The sequence below is a fragment of the Pimephales promelas genome, chromosome 6 (genome assembly GCF_988280905.1).
Source record: "Pimephales promelas chromosome 6, fPimPro1.hap1.1, whole genome shotgun sequence".
Classification (NCBI taxonomy): Eukaryota; Metazoa; Chordata; class Actinopteri; order Cypriniformes; family Leuciscidae; genus Pimephales; species Pimephales promelas.
The window spans coordinates 29,886,838-29,902,201 of NC_142774.1; the positions used below are offsets into that span (position 1 = coordinate 29,886,838).

The following is a 15,364-nucleotide window of genomic DNA, read 5'->3' on the forward strand; positions in this document are numbered from 1 at the left end:
GTGCTTTTAATAGCTCTCTTTATTATTAAAAGTGTCCCGCAATTTAGCAACAGCAGAGCCTGCATTTTACAACAATCACAGATCGTGCTGATTCTGTCTTAAAGGTTTTAGTATTAAGGAGAAATGACAGCGCACCGCCGCGATGGGAAGGAAGTTGGCTAGACAGAATGCGGCTATTGTTTTTAATGGTTTTTTACCTCAATATATTCTTTAATCTTTGGAAATCAGACTAATATCATAGATATAACCAGGCTACGTTTCCTCTGTCGTCACTCATTAAGCAGGGCTGTCGTGTTGTGCGTGCTGTGGGACTGCGTGAGAGAGCTCTCTCTTTCTCTTCTGGACTGCGAATTGCAAACATGCATCACAGACAAATAGTTTAATTAATACGGCTTTGCAAACATTGCATTTTGCTGTCTTGCTCTGCTGCGGTGTTTCCAGTGTGAAGTATTTCCATTTTCCACACAGCGAACATGTTGGTAGCTCAATCCTATCCTGCTAGCTGGCTGCAAACTGCGGAATGGATTTCCTGAGTGGGGGTCTGTGTGTCTCATTGAGCCCTATTTTTTACAGTCTATGATTGAGCTGCACCTCCATTCAGGATCTCCATTCCACAGTTTGCAGCCAGCTAGCAGACTAGCAGGCCCGGGAAATCCCTTTTGCAGTCATTTCAGCAGACAACGTTAAAGCGCAGACATGGATCATAAATATCGGATTTCTCCGCAGGTTGGATCGGAAAAATCCGATACGTGAATTACGCTGGTATCGGTCCCGATACCGATACTGGATCGGATCGGCCCCATCCCTACTTGATACTAATAACTTTTCGAGGCCGGCAAGTTTCAATTCCTCAAGAAGCCTATGGACTAGTATGCAGGAGTGATCCAGCTCTCAGATTTCATCAAAAATATCTTCATTTGTGTTCCGAAGATGAATGAAGGTCTTACGGGGTCTTACATTTTGTTCCTTCGTATAGTACTCACAAGGAGTTTTAACTAAACCCTTAATGGCATAGCTGTTTGTCTGGCATGACAGATCATCATCAGACCTGATTGTTTTAGGTTCGATATACTCTACCATTTTCTAATTTATTTTTGTGATGTCAATACTGAATCTTCAGCACCATTACTCCATTCTTTAGTCACATGACACCAGAAATCATTCTAATAGGTTGATCTGGTGCTCAAGCAAATATTATCAATTTTGAAAAAAGTGGTAACAAACAGTAAAATGTACAGTATTGAAGATTGAAACTATTTTGTACACCTAGCCTTTAAAAAATATAGGTGCAGGATTCTTGTGACCTCAACATAGATCCCAGAATAATGAATAGAACGGATGGGCCACAATAAACAAGACTTGAAGCCATGAGAGCTTGAGACACACACAACAAGGAAGTTGATAGCTAGACAAAACAAAGAACTGGACAGAAACACTGGGTGTTTATGTGTGTCAGCGTGTATATAGAAATAAGCATGTTCTATAACCGCCAGCAGGATGAATCCATTGTTCCCAGTCTTTCCTCTGAAAAATTGTTTTGCAAAATACAAAAAAGTGTGTGTTGACCTGTGGACATAAATTTTAAACTAAGCATTACCAAATCACAGCAAAGTTGATATTACATAAAACAGCTTATGTGGGCTTATCTCTCCCTCTCCCTCTATATATTTCATTTCTGTGAAACTCTGTAACTCCTGATCAAATTGTGTAGCAATATATTTGCACTAATACCCATTAAAACCAGCAGTCTACTCTGCAATTTAACAGGCCTTTGGCCAACAGATTTTTAGACAAGTCAGTAAAGTAGGGTCGTACAATACATTCAACTACCCAGGGGCATGTTTCCCAAAAGCATTGTTAGCCAAGTTAAGTATGGTCGCGAGTTCTGTCGATAGCAACATAGTTCAATGATTGAGTATTTCCCGAAACCATAGTTCCAATGAACTAGGGGTGGGAATCACAGGGTACTTCACAATACGATACACGATACATGGCTCACGATACCGATATCGTCACGATACAACAATTCTGCGATAATCAATACATTGCTGGACTATCCTGATACATCACGATATTTCTTGTCAGTTCTTGTATATCGCGTACTCTTTGTTGATTTTGGTTGTTCCATCAATGGTATAACAGCCGAAGTGGGTCCAGACATTGGACTTTAACTCACTGCTGTCCGCCATTATGTTAAAAACCTTTTTTTCTTAGTTAACCTGTGTTCACGTTTCCCTCATTCATCTCTTGAGCGCCACCTCAAGGAGCCATGAAGTAGCGACGGATGGGATCAATGAAATCTATTTGTGGCGCATAATTTTATTAATTAAAATATAGCGCCAGCATATCGATTCTCATATCGTACGGAGAAGGACAGCGATATCAGTATTTTGTACACCCTCTACAAACAATATAGCAAACATTGCAAAAGGTCAACTGTAGTTAGAATAGAAAAAAAATTAAGAAAAGAAAAAAAAAACGAGTAAGCTAACATGCAGTACAATCTAGGCTACATCTTTCATTTAATTTTATATGTATAAACACACACACACACACACACATTTCAATTGACACAAAACAATCGTGAACAAAAATAGCCAGTAGTCCTCATGCTGTTATTTAAAATCTGACATTCATTCAATCTCGAGTAGGGCTGGGTATCATAACAAAATGTTCGATACCGAGACCGATACCTTGACTTCGATACTGGTTCCTGAACGATAGCTTTTTCGATACCAATTTTATGTAACCAGTTTTAACAATATAACATTTTTATTTTATTCTTCAGTTTGTTGACTTTTTCACACTCTTATTTTGAGTACGTAAAAAAGCACCAATGATAAAGTTTTCTATGTTTCTATCATTTAACAATTGATTTTTAATCGAATTGTGAACTCAAGAACCAATTTGAGGTATCAAAAAATTCTCAACCCTAGTATAGTAAAGCAGCTAGTTAGGACATTGATTGGAAAATGCACCTCAGATTGCATAGTCATTATTTGAACAAATCGCCTTTTGACTAAAGTAACCAACAGAAACTACTCGACAAACAAACTAAAGATAGCATTGTGTCACCCTGGCAACCACCCAGAACACTCTAGCATTTATAAAACATCTTGATATTGCAGTGATCCTCTTGCTTTTGGCTTGTGATAGGTGAATATGAATTTACAGCAGCAGACATGACCGATGAGAAACATACACACACACACACTAGCACCTTTGGACCTGTCAGGTTTGAGAGTGCATTGCTCTGAGGCATGAAAATTAGCATAAAAATTACCATCTGCTCCTGACAGCCTTGACAAAACATATACAGACGCACTCACATGTAGCTAAGAAATATTGGAAATGCAGATTTACTTTCATGTGCCGATGTAACCTGCATCTCACCTCATCATTCTGTCAAAAAAAAAAACACAGAAAAGAAACAAGATGGAGGACGTTGACAGAGCTTGCAGACGGAAGAAGATTGACTAAGCAGAGGAACTTTCTAGCAAATTAATGTGCAGCGTCTGCGTTTGTGCGTTTCACATCTCAGAGCGAGACAAGACTGACACGATATCATTTCAGTGCAGCACGGAACGAAGGTCGAGCAAGGAGAGGCAGACAGAATAACAAACAAATTCATTCCAAAAAAAAAAAAAACAGAATAAATGTGTAAACTTGCATTTCTCAGAAAAGCTTGAAGAAACATAAGCCTGGCCGGCTCTCGACAGACATGCCAACACACAATCACTCTGAACAAACACACAGAGGAATGTGAGAGAGTGTGTACTCAGGCTCTGTGAAAACATCCACAGGAAATAGGAAGTGATGTCAGGTTTGTCAATAATTGTGACCATTCATTTCAAAGGGGCCAATGAATTATCAGGCAAATCAGTGCAAATACTGCATCCCAACTAAACACACATACAAACTTTTTTCATCATTTATATCTTCACCCACGTGAATGACCGAAACATCAGTCATCATCTTTCTTTATGAAAACAGAGCACATGGTAGTCTACTTCCAACAGCAATATAGAGTAAGAAAGAAAGGGGGGGAGAGATGGAGAGAAGAGGGAGCAAGAAATAACAATACAAGCCTCCTATTGTTAGGCCGGGATGGAAAACAGGCATAGGGACACACATGCACACACAGCGGGAATGAAACAGCACTTACACAATCCTGAGTCAAGCCCAAGGCAACTGTTGGTCAGATGAGAGGAGTGTAATGTTACACACACACACACACACAGAGAAATTAAGAATAGCAGTGGGATTGTGTCATGATTTTACACCCCTTTCTGTGGAAAGCAGGACTGATTTGGATGAATGATGAGTCTGGCAGCTCCCTCAGTTCTCTGAAGTTAGTCTAAGGCCAACGTCCCACTAGACAATTTTTAAGCCGATTTTCAGTCGTAAGCTTTATTTACACAGCCATTTGAGAATCATGAGGGAGCCGCATCTCTCAGATTCGATCCAAACTTTTATTCAGCAAACGCAAAGCCACATATGGCAAATGTTTTGATTGAGCAGAAGGGAAATACACAACCACACACATTAAAAGGGTAAATTTACTCCATGTATTGCATTATAATTCAGTCAATAGTTTATTACAATAGTGTATGTCAATATGCTACTCCTGCTTTAAAGGGATATACTCCACTTTTTTTGGAAATACGCACATTTTACAACTCCCCCAGAGTTAAACTGTTGAGTTTAACCTTTTTTGAATCTATTCAGCCGATCTCCGGTTCAGGCAGTACCACTTTTGGCATAGCTTAGCATACATCATTGAAGTGCACAAGACTATTAGCATTTCTCAGAAAAAAAATGACCAAAGTGTTTTGATATTTTTCCTATTTAAAACTTGACTCTTCTGTAGTTACATAGTGCATTAAGACCGACGGAAAATGTAAAGTTGCGGTTTTCTAAGCTAATATGGCTAGGAACTATCAGGAAACTTCACTGTCGTACCATGAGTGCAGCAGACGTAATGCTCAATTGAGCAACTTAAATATGATAACCTGATAGGTATTTGGAGAGAAATGACAGAGGCAATCATTTATTTGGCCTAAAATGGTCACAAATGTAAACAAAAAATTTTAAAATGTGTGACAGAGTCACTTAAAATCTAAACACTGTTGGTGACATTTGGGAAAAAAATCGAGTGTTGCATGTGGTTTCGTCAAATAGCATCTTGTTTGGAAGTTAATCTTTTCTTTCACAAACAAATTATATTTTTTATTTTCAACTGAAAATAGAGAAAATGCAAGTATTTTACGGTTACCTCACCCTTAAACCAAACTGTCCGTTGGGAGTAAGCATATCATGTAAAAAAAATGTAAATGAGATTGTACGAATTCGTATGAATCCACCACCAATTTGCCAATATTTGGCATGAGAGTGTTGCTCCCTTACTGAACTGCGAATCATTTGATTTGACTTATTCAAAATGAACCAGGAAACGTTAAAGATATATGAATAACGAAAAATCGTGAAAAATCGCAATTTCACACAACTAATGTTATTGCTCGCATATAGTAACCTATTGGAAAAAATAAATACTGAAAAAGTAATATTTGCATTGATTATGTTTGGAAGTAAATAAAGTAAATAGGAATGGAAGTAAAATGGAAGTAAATAACCTACTAAGTAAATAATAGGTAAATTAGTTTTATACAAGTTAATATACCTTAAAACAATAACTTTTTAAACAGGCTAACAGTTCATAAAAATCACAGGTGCAATAAATAAATAAATAAATAATCAGGATCGCTGCAATGACAGCATCAAATGGGAACTAAACCAATTCTGAACAGACATCTTTATCAAACTAGTCAGCTAAAAAGTAAAAAGTTGTTTCAAAGTCTGTGGCTACTTTAGTTTCACAAAATCAAAGTAGCCTGCAAAAATATTTAACTTTACAACCTTCATTCAATTCCCGTAATAATGTCATCCTAAATGAACACTTCAGCAGGCTGCAGTAAAAGCACTATCCTGTAAAACAATAAACAGAGCAATAACCCAAACAGTGCAGATGTACCCTTGTACTACATGCCCAACCCCCCCCCACCCCCCCCCCCTCTCAGCCATCAGCTGCAGTCTCACCACAGCACCTCCCTCTCGGCCCCCTTCTCTCTCTCTCTCTCTCTCTCTCTCTCTCTCTCTCTCTATCCCCCTCTGACTCACATTTTCCTCAGTCAGCAACTCCAGACCCTTAAAGAGGGAGACAGAGACATAGTGCAGCAGCCTACTGGAAAATAAACCAACACACACACACACACACAGAGAGAGAGTATGCCCAGAGGACGCTGCTATTAGCAGTGACATCACATCGCTTACCTAAAAAAAAAAACACAGCCTGCGACAAGGATACCGGATCCTGTATGAAGATGGTCACCAACACACTGACAAAGTAATATCACTCCAGTCTGATACTAAAGATTTGTGTGTCTGTGTGCAAAAAAGAAACACAGAGAAGGAAAGAGAGCAATGGAAATATAGAGCATGAGGAATAGTTTCAAAAGGGTGATATTGGATATTGTCTCGTCTGATGTTAAGAAATTAAATTAGATTGAAAGGAGGATTTTAACTGTGACAAGATGATTGACAGGGCAGTTTACGGTGATAGGATGCATACGACAGAGCTGTCCGTTAAAGATGACGAAGTAGTATGTCCCAAAGCTTGACTACTCTTTTGCTACACACTCAAAAGTATGTACTTTGTCTTCACAAAAAGAGTACATACTTTTAAGGCGTAGTATAAGTATTAAGTAGGCGAATTGGGACGCAGGGATACTACACTCACCTAAAGGATTATTAGGAACACCTGTTCAATTTCTCATTAATGCAATTATCACATTAACCATTCACATGGCAGTTGCTTCAATGCATTTAGGGGTGTGGTCCTGGTCAAGACAAACTCTTGAACTCCAAACCGAATGTCAGAATGGGAAAGAAAGGTGATTTTAAGCACTTTTGTGCGTGGCATGGTTGCCAGACGGGCTGGTCTGCAATACAGAGCAGAAAACTGTACAGAAACTGTAACTGTACAAAAAAATGCCTAATGGATGCTAGAGGTCAGAGGAGAATGGGCCGACTGATTCAAGCTGATAGAAGAGCAACTTTGACTGAAATAACCACTCGATACAACCGAGGTATGCAGCAAAGCATTTGTGAAACCACAACACGCACAACCTTGAGGCGTATGGACTACAACAGCAGACGACCCCACCGGGTACCACTCATCTCCACTACAAATAGGAAAAAGAGGCTACACTTTGCAAGAGCTCACCAAAATTGGACAGTTGAAGACTGGAAAAATGTTGCCTGGTCTGATGAGTCTCGATTTCTGTTGAGACATTCAGATGGTAGAGTCAGAATTTCGAGTAAACAGAATGAGAACATGGATCCATCATGCCTTGTTACCATTGTGCAGGCTGGTGGTGGTGGTGAAATGGTGTGGGGGATATTTTCTTGGCACACTTTAGGCCTGACATGACAATGACTGTACTAAAATGGCCCCCACAGTCACCAGATCTCAACCCAATAGAGCATCTTTGGGATGTGGTGGAATGGGAGCTTCGGGCCCTGAATGTGCATCCCACAAATCTCCATCAACTGCAAGATGCTATCCTATCAATATGGGCCAACATTTCTAAAGAATGCTTTCAGCACCTTGTTGAATCAATGCCAAGAAGAATTAAGGCAGTTCTGAAGGCGAAAGGGGGTCAAACACAGTATTAGTAAGTGTTCCTAATAATCCTTTAGGTGAGTGTAAATAAAGAAAATGAAACAATGGAAAAAAACTGCCAGAACATTTTTCAAATGTCTGTATATTGAACACTTGCATACTGTGAAAATACAGTGACCCAATGGCATAAGCAAAAAAGGTTACAGTAAAAAAAACTCTAAATTAAAAGTATGTTACAGTAAAGTACACTCAGAAGAGTTGTGCAACTGCAAAATCAAGGTCAGTGAGAGAGATTTGATTCTGCTTCAGCATCATGTCTTCATGTTGATCTGGCCTGAGGAGTTTCTCCACATCACAGACACTGTCATCTCAGACAAAGGGAAAACCCCTAAACCAGATCCAACCTTGACAACATTCTCCACGCCTGCTCTTTCTCGTCCTCATCCTCATCCTCCTCCTCCTTAACCACCTCTTATACACATACTCTTCATTCTCTCCCTCTTTTATTGTTTCCATCCATTGTTGGTATCAACATTCAGTGCAACATTTTGAGTCCATTTTGGCTCTGAACTGACTTGTATTATGTACAGTTGGTTTGGTCACATCATCATTAGAATAAATAAGTGTGAACAATTTTGAGCCATTGTGTGTAAATGATAACTGTGTTTTGCCTGCCTGTGTTTATCGTTTTGAAACATAAGTGCATTACAGTGTGAAATGTGATTTTGCTAAATGAATGTGTTCATGAGATTTGCAAACAGTGTTTTAACAACCTGAACTTGTTAAATGTTTTACAGAACGAATGATTTGTTCAACAAATTGGTTTAGGCTATTGAGAATTTGGCTCAGAGAATGGGGTTTAGTGTTTTAGCAATTCAGAAAAACTGTAACGAGCGAGTCATTCAATTCCTTCTGATTCCTTCAATTTGCAGACTCATTCAGTTGCACTGAGATGCACAATTGCTCTATTGTGGATTTGTTGAGAAGTAGAGCAAAATCAGACAAGATTCTAAGTCTAAAATGAAAGTCACCTAACATTAACTTTATTTTTTATTGAACTGTTGTATAAAATCAATAGGATATCACATTTGCAATTGTAATTGTGCTGATATTCAGGAAACAGCAATCTATATCCTGTTATAAATAAAAACCAGAACTCATACAGGGACATTTTTGCCTCATATATCTTGATTTTTTTAGGGGGCGTTTTTAAAGACCCCATTAATTTCTGTGATGGCTGAGGGGCGGGGCTTTTTTTTTTGAGTGCAAGCAGATGGAGAACCCTTCTGTTCAAGTGAAACGGGTGAAACACTGTGTAACACCTGTAACACAGACTGCTGTAGCAAGCCTAAAGTGATGTACTGTAACACTAAACAGTAAATCTATTTGTGCTACAAATCAGTGTGTTTATGATAATTAAAACAATATGATAAGTACCAGGTTGCAATAATAACTAGAAGCAGATGACACTCGAATGAATGATGAATGACATTCGAAGGATTTAAACATAGGTTGATTGTATGCTTACAGATAGGCCAGTCAAAACTGAATTGTAAGAAATTATTGAAAGCATTATAGCCTGACTTCGTCATACTCCTATTCTAGACAGAATGTAAGTCTGATACTGCTCCATAGGGTTATGATGAGGCGCGTCTTAACTGAACCAGGAAAAAAAAAAACTCTGCACTCAAATGGATAGACCAACAACCAATCAGAGCAACGCAGTAAGTAATGTATGTTGAGCTACATAAGGCTTGTCTGAGATGAGCAAAATCTGCGCAGAATCGATCACCAGAGCGATCCGTCTGGCTCTGATGTCATCACTCTTTTATGTTAATTTACTAAATACAGACATACATTATTATTAAGATAAACAACAACAAATGAAAAAATAGAAAAAATATTCATAATCTATGACAAAGATATATTTTAACTCGGTTAATGGATAATTCAGCGGCAAACGTTATTCTAGAAAAATCATGAGTGCACCATAATTTTATGAAATCTAAGCATTTTAGTAAAAAAAAAATTATGCATTATGTATTGTTATAAAATGCATTCATGAAAAACAAATTGTATAGAAGTAAATATATTTAAAGAATGAAGCAACAAGTCAGCTCTTCACATTGAAAAGTTCAATGCACAAAAGGGAAGATATATTTATGCGTATATTATACCTATGCAACAGTTACGTAAGCCTTTGCTTTTAACAGTTTTATATTTCAATTACTGTACGCGTGAAGAACAATGGTCTTTTCCATGCTACCGTGTAGCAAGTGACATGATTTAGAAAGAAACAGTAATAAACTCCAGCGAGATAAAGTACTTTCATGCAAAACCATAGACCTTGGGCCCTATGATTTCCGCGATCACGGAATCGTGGACAGAATAGCGGAATTAGCAAATTAACGTGGAATCTAGTATCTAGTGTTGACGTGGAATTTCGTGGAATTATACATATTTGTTTTGAAATTCTGTTTTTGTGAGGGAAAAGAACATATGTTTGGTGAAAATGCAGACCGGGGGAAGCAAATCTGGGCGACACAACCCCCCGCCCCGTCATTTCAGCTACAATGACGAAATTAAAACAATGTAAGCATTGCAAAGCGGCTCTCCACGGCTCTGCTTACGTCGGCAAAAAGTTAAGAAACTCGACACTATAAGCCGTCAGTGCCGAGCCCAGCACAAGTCGAGCCCTGACTTATGCAGTGTTTCCCACACATTGACTAATTCACGGCCACAAAATCAACTCCGGCCACCACATATTGCATTTCGTTAATTTTTTACGCTATTTAAAACACGCAGCGTATTCTTTCAGTTGTGTTTATCTACAAATAATGGGAACATTGAATGATCTTGGAGAGCGTTTTACTGCGCTGACTTTTGTAACCTAACGTGACAAGCAGTTTGAATGCCGAATGGAGAATGAATGACAGCGGCAGTGAAGAAAATGTTTATGTGAACTTTAATTTAAAGGCTTAAATATTTATCTGTACATAACATTAAGCTAGTTTACGGTGCTTTATAATCCTGTCTGACAGATACCCAACCGATACCAGATTTGTAGATGGCCGGCAAAGAATGGCAGTATCAGAGCCGATACCAATACTAAATTAAACACCGTTTTATAAATAAAGTAAAATGCAACAGTTTTTTCCTTGGCAAACCATTTTCTTTTTTTTAAAGAAAAAGAAATTGAGATGGGGCAGTTGAAAATATTGCCAGGGTATATTTTCATATTTGTGTCTCTAAATAAAAGTATTTTCATGTTTGTGTTAGAAAAACAGAAATTTCCAGACAGAGCCGTATGAAAACGAAAGCAGCTGCTGCATCATAGGGATAAATGTTCTGGGTTAAGCTTTATCTACAGCATCTGTGCCAACAGAAAAAAACAAACATTTGCCCTTCAGATTGCAAAATGGCCAAAAATCATTTACAGATTTAGAGTAATGCACTTGCAATGGGAGTTGATAGAGCTTTGAAACTGGAACAGACTAATCTTTTTTGTTTCAAAATCACCAAGCCTTATTTCTGAAAGTCTGGAAAAGACAGAAATCATTCATCTGTAAAATGCCAGGATTTGGTAATAGTCAGCAGCACACTGCTATAGTCTACTCAGTACAGTGAGACAGGTAGTGATTACTAGCATTTACTAAATAATGTATATTTCACTTTTCACACATTATATTTTTTTCAATTTAAGAGATGAGATGAAATGTTAAGGTTTCCATCCAAATTGTAAAATGGGTCATACTGCCATGACAAACCTTGGGGGTTCTTCTGTCTTAGCTGTACATGACAATATTATGCCACATAATAATACCATAAAATGCTAGTTAATGAACGTCCAATGAGGTAGTCACCAAATACCCTAATATATCACTCTAACAAGCACATTTACACCCCAACAAAACCCTGTTACTGCATAGGCTGGCAGACATAGCATTGAGCCAAAATATATCCCATGATGAGTGTTATAACAAACATTGCATTATACAAACATTTTTGAGGAGCACAGGCTCTGGAAATAAGACTTTATGACCACAACAGCCCTAGGCAAAACATTCCAGAAGACTCTCAGTCCCGAAGCAGAGACCTTATCCCAGCCAGAGCACATGGAAATCTGAATCCTTAACAAGTATACTATTTTCACTATAGCAGACAGAACTGAGCTGCTGTTGCACAACAAACAGACAAGGAGTGAAGGGATAAAAGTCAAGTTTAGGAGATCAAGAAGAAGAGAAAGAGCCACTGAAAAAGGTTTATTTACACTGAGATTAACTGCATTGTGCATCCTGAATGTGTGCTCACTACTCACAGTTTTTACAGAAACAATGGTTCAAAATGCCTGTCCCAATACCAGCAAAGATCTAAAAGTTTGTCTATTATTTTATAGGAAATAAACAAAGATTCTGCACTATTAATATGGCACTAATTAATATAAATATAAACATTTGTGACACTGATCATCATGTGAAAATGCCAGATTGTCTTGCATCTACTGAAACTTTAAAAGATTATGCTATTCTGAACATTTTAAAATCAAGTTCTAACCCAATCAGTAACATACCAAATAAATTAGTTGATCATATAGGCTAAATCAGGGTCACTTGCAAGGTATGCAATTCCTAAAATTCAATTGCTGCTAGCTATATATTTGTATTTCCTATTGTGAAAAATATGAAGTCTGACATAAAGACAAACATGTTTCCAAATTTAAACAACTGGCTTTAGTGTTGTACTACTACTAAAGCAAAAAATTATGAATATGAAGAATAAGTTTGAAAACCCCTTTTATGTTCATAAAATATGAATTTGAATTTTTATTTTTTTTTTGCTGTTCTGACTATATAATTTTTGTAAGGAAATTTTTTTAAAGGGTTTGTTCACCCAAAACTGAAAGTTCTGTCATCACACCCTCACATTATTCCAAACACATAAAACACTTGTTAATCTCTCATCATTTTTGTCTATTAATTGAAAGTCTGTCTGTATAATCAACAGTTTTAAGGTTCAAGCTCAAGCTAAGTTTTTAATCACATTAATAACATTACCTTAACACACAAGAACAAACCCTCTTGTGTATTAAGCATGCATGTTTGAGCTGTGTTCATCAATGTCTAAATGAATAAAATTCTAAATGAAAAACTTATTTACATAAAATTATTAATCTTCAGAAGACTTGTATTAAATTGCTATATTCATTACGATTATAAAGTGTTTAAAAATGTTAATTACGTAGGTATTAAATAGACAAAAAATCGGAAAGAATATTAAAAATATTATCTTTTGTGTTCCAAAGATGAAGGCAATCCAACGACATGAGGATGAGTAGGCTAAATAAAGACAGAATCTTTCATTTTTTGATGAACCTTTTGATTAAAGGTGCAGGTGGTCTTCGAATTTTGGACCACATCCTCCAGATATTATACATTTCTATATTTAGATTGTTAATAGTATTTATAAATGTATGTCCCAAGCTACAGTTAGCTAATAAACAGTGCAGTAATGAGAGGTAAGACAAACCCATGAAGCAATCACATCACAACCAACATCTATTGTGGATAACTGTAGAAGGCCCAGGGATGCAACTCAGTGGAAATGACCTTAACACATTTGCAATATCATAAACAAACTGAACACCCACTGCCACAAGCCACCAAAACCATTTCATCTGACAAACATTGCTACATTGGCTTTCTACATTTCAACAATTATACGACAACTCGCAAAGGCCTTACTGTGGAAGATGTTATGCCGGTGACTGGTGTACAGTATAATTGGCTATTGTACTTCTATAAGAGGACCGTGGAATGTGAAATGGTCTTCAGAGAACATGTCTGCTGTTGGAGCTGCCTGTGCCTGCCGCAGAACGGGCGTCATAAAACGGGAGTCTGGCCACTGCGACGCGCGCACCTACAGCAGCGAGTAGCCGACGCTCACACGGGCCTACGGGCGCGCTCACACTAATGATTCTTTCAAACACACAAGTTGGTACTTTAACTTAAACCAACAAGCGCGTTTGCCACAGCCCCGAATGATACGCTATGGATTCCCGCTGCTTTGACTTTTCAATTGGCCTGGCCTTGAACGGGGGGCTGGAGCCTGCCATGGACCTGATAGGGGGAGAGGCGAGGCGAGGCGCGTAAAAATAATCGTGGCGAAATAAACGGAACAAATGGCATTTGTTTAATAGCCTAATATACAGCCTTATGTTGAAGTACAGTGTAAAACTGAAGAAACAAACGCGAAACATAAAGTGACCCGTTAAGTCAAGCGATATTCAGGAGGGCTGTGACCACACGCACGACCCCCGTTTACACCATTCCATCGCAACTAACACGAACATGATATAACAACATCAAAGACGCGTCAAATTATTACAATATATCAAAGCCACAGCGTGGTTGTTACTTTAGCAACGATATTAGTCAGAAGCCCGAGGCGTTTATCCGCCTTCTGCTATCGCTGTTAGGGCGAAGCGCGTCCACAAATATGTCCAGCCTTTCAAACTTATTACCAACAGAAGTGGCGAACGAAAATAATTAAATGTTCTCAAACCATAAATTCAGCTGCTCTTATGTCCAGGTTAAATAATTTGGCTTAGCACATCACTCACCTCAGATGTCACCACCCTCTCCTGTTCTCCTCCTTTTTTTCTGGTTTACCTCTCGTATATTCTTCTCCTCCTCTCCTCTAGCGATGTCCGATTCGCGAACGAGTCGATCGTTTGAGTCGGACCTTTTCAATGAATCAGTTAAACCGGTTCACAAAACAATTCTGAGCGACTTGTTAACGGAACCGGGCGGTTCTCGAGTCAACAAATGATTCTTTGAACTATAGGGCCTTCTCATTTGGACCGTTGAAAACAATGAGCAAACAATTTATTAAAACATTAAAAACATTTTTTATAATTATTTATAATGATGATAATTAATATTATTGTTATTGAAATGTAAATTTAATCTAGATTCAAAATTACTTTGTTTTTATTAACAAAAATATCTGCAAAAACAATTCAACAATATCTGGGGCACTTGACTTACGTACAACTTCCTGTATATTTGTACATATATTATATAGGCTACACATTGTATATTTGTTCTTCTAGAATCTATAGTCTTTAACTGAGGGTAACATGAAATTCTGAAGTGAGCTGAAGTATTATTTTTACGCCATAGAATAATAAAATAATGCAAGAAATTTGAGTTTTTCTAATAATTCAAATACTTTCCTGAAAACTACATTCATTAATGCAAAATTAGGCTATACTATAATTACAAACTTCAAATAAAAAGGGACCTATTTTCAAGAGCCACCAAAAAAGGCTTCTACAGATGTTTGGAGATAAAAAAAAAATTCTCAATAAAATTAAGGAAAGTCAAAGCAAAACGCATTGAAATCAACATCATTTCAAAATAAGTGGGTTATTCAACGACATTACAAAATGAGCAATTATATGAAATGGGATACTACGGTCATTACACTTCGCATGTTTATAGTTTATACTGGAAGCATAGCCCTATAGGCTGTGCCACCATTATTGCTTATTTATAGCACATAATACTGTACATGCCATGCTGGAATGGCGTAACAGAACCAACGGATCGTTGTTCATTGAAATACACAGCTTGAAAGAACCGATTCGCAGAACTGAGTCGATCACTCTCCTCCCTTCCAGAT

The 15,364-nt window shown here is 37.7% G+C and overlaps 1 protein-coding gene across 7 annotated transcripts in view; it reads right to left on the reverse strand.

Annotated features, from left to right (window-relative positions):
- The window catches only part of apbb2b (amyloid beta precursor protein binding family B member 2b), a 71,176-nt gene extending 56,777 nt beyond the window's left edge, over positions 1-14,399 (reverse strand). For all 7 annotated transcript variants that reach the window (XM_089132361.1, XM_039692469.2, XM_089132365.1 and 4 more), the window contains exon 1: positions 14,301-14,399. The gene's annotated coding sequence lies outside the window, so the exon portion shown is untranslated. The remainder of the gene's footprint in view (positions 1-14,300) is intronic.
- Positions 14,400-15,364: the final 965 nt, after the last annotated feature.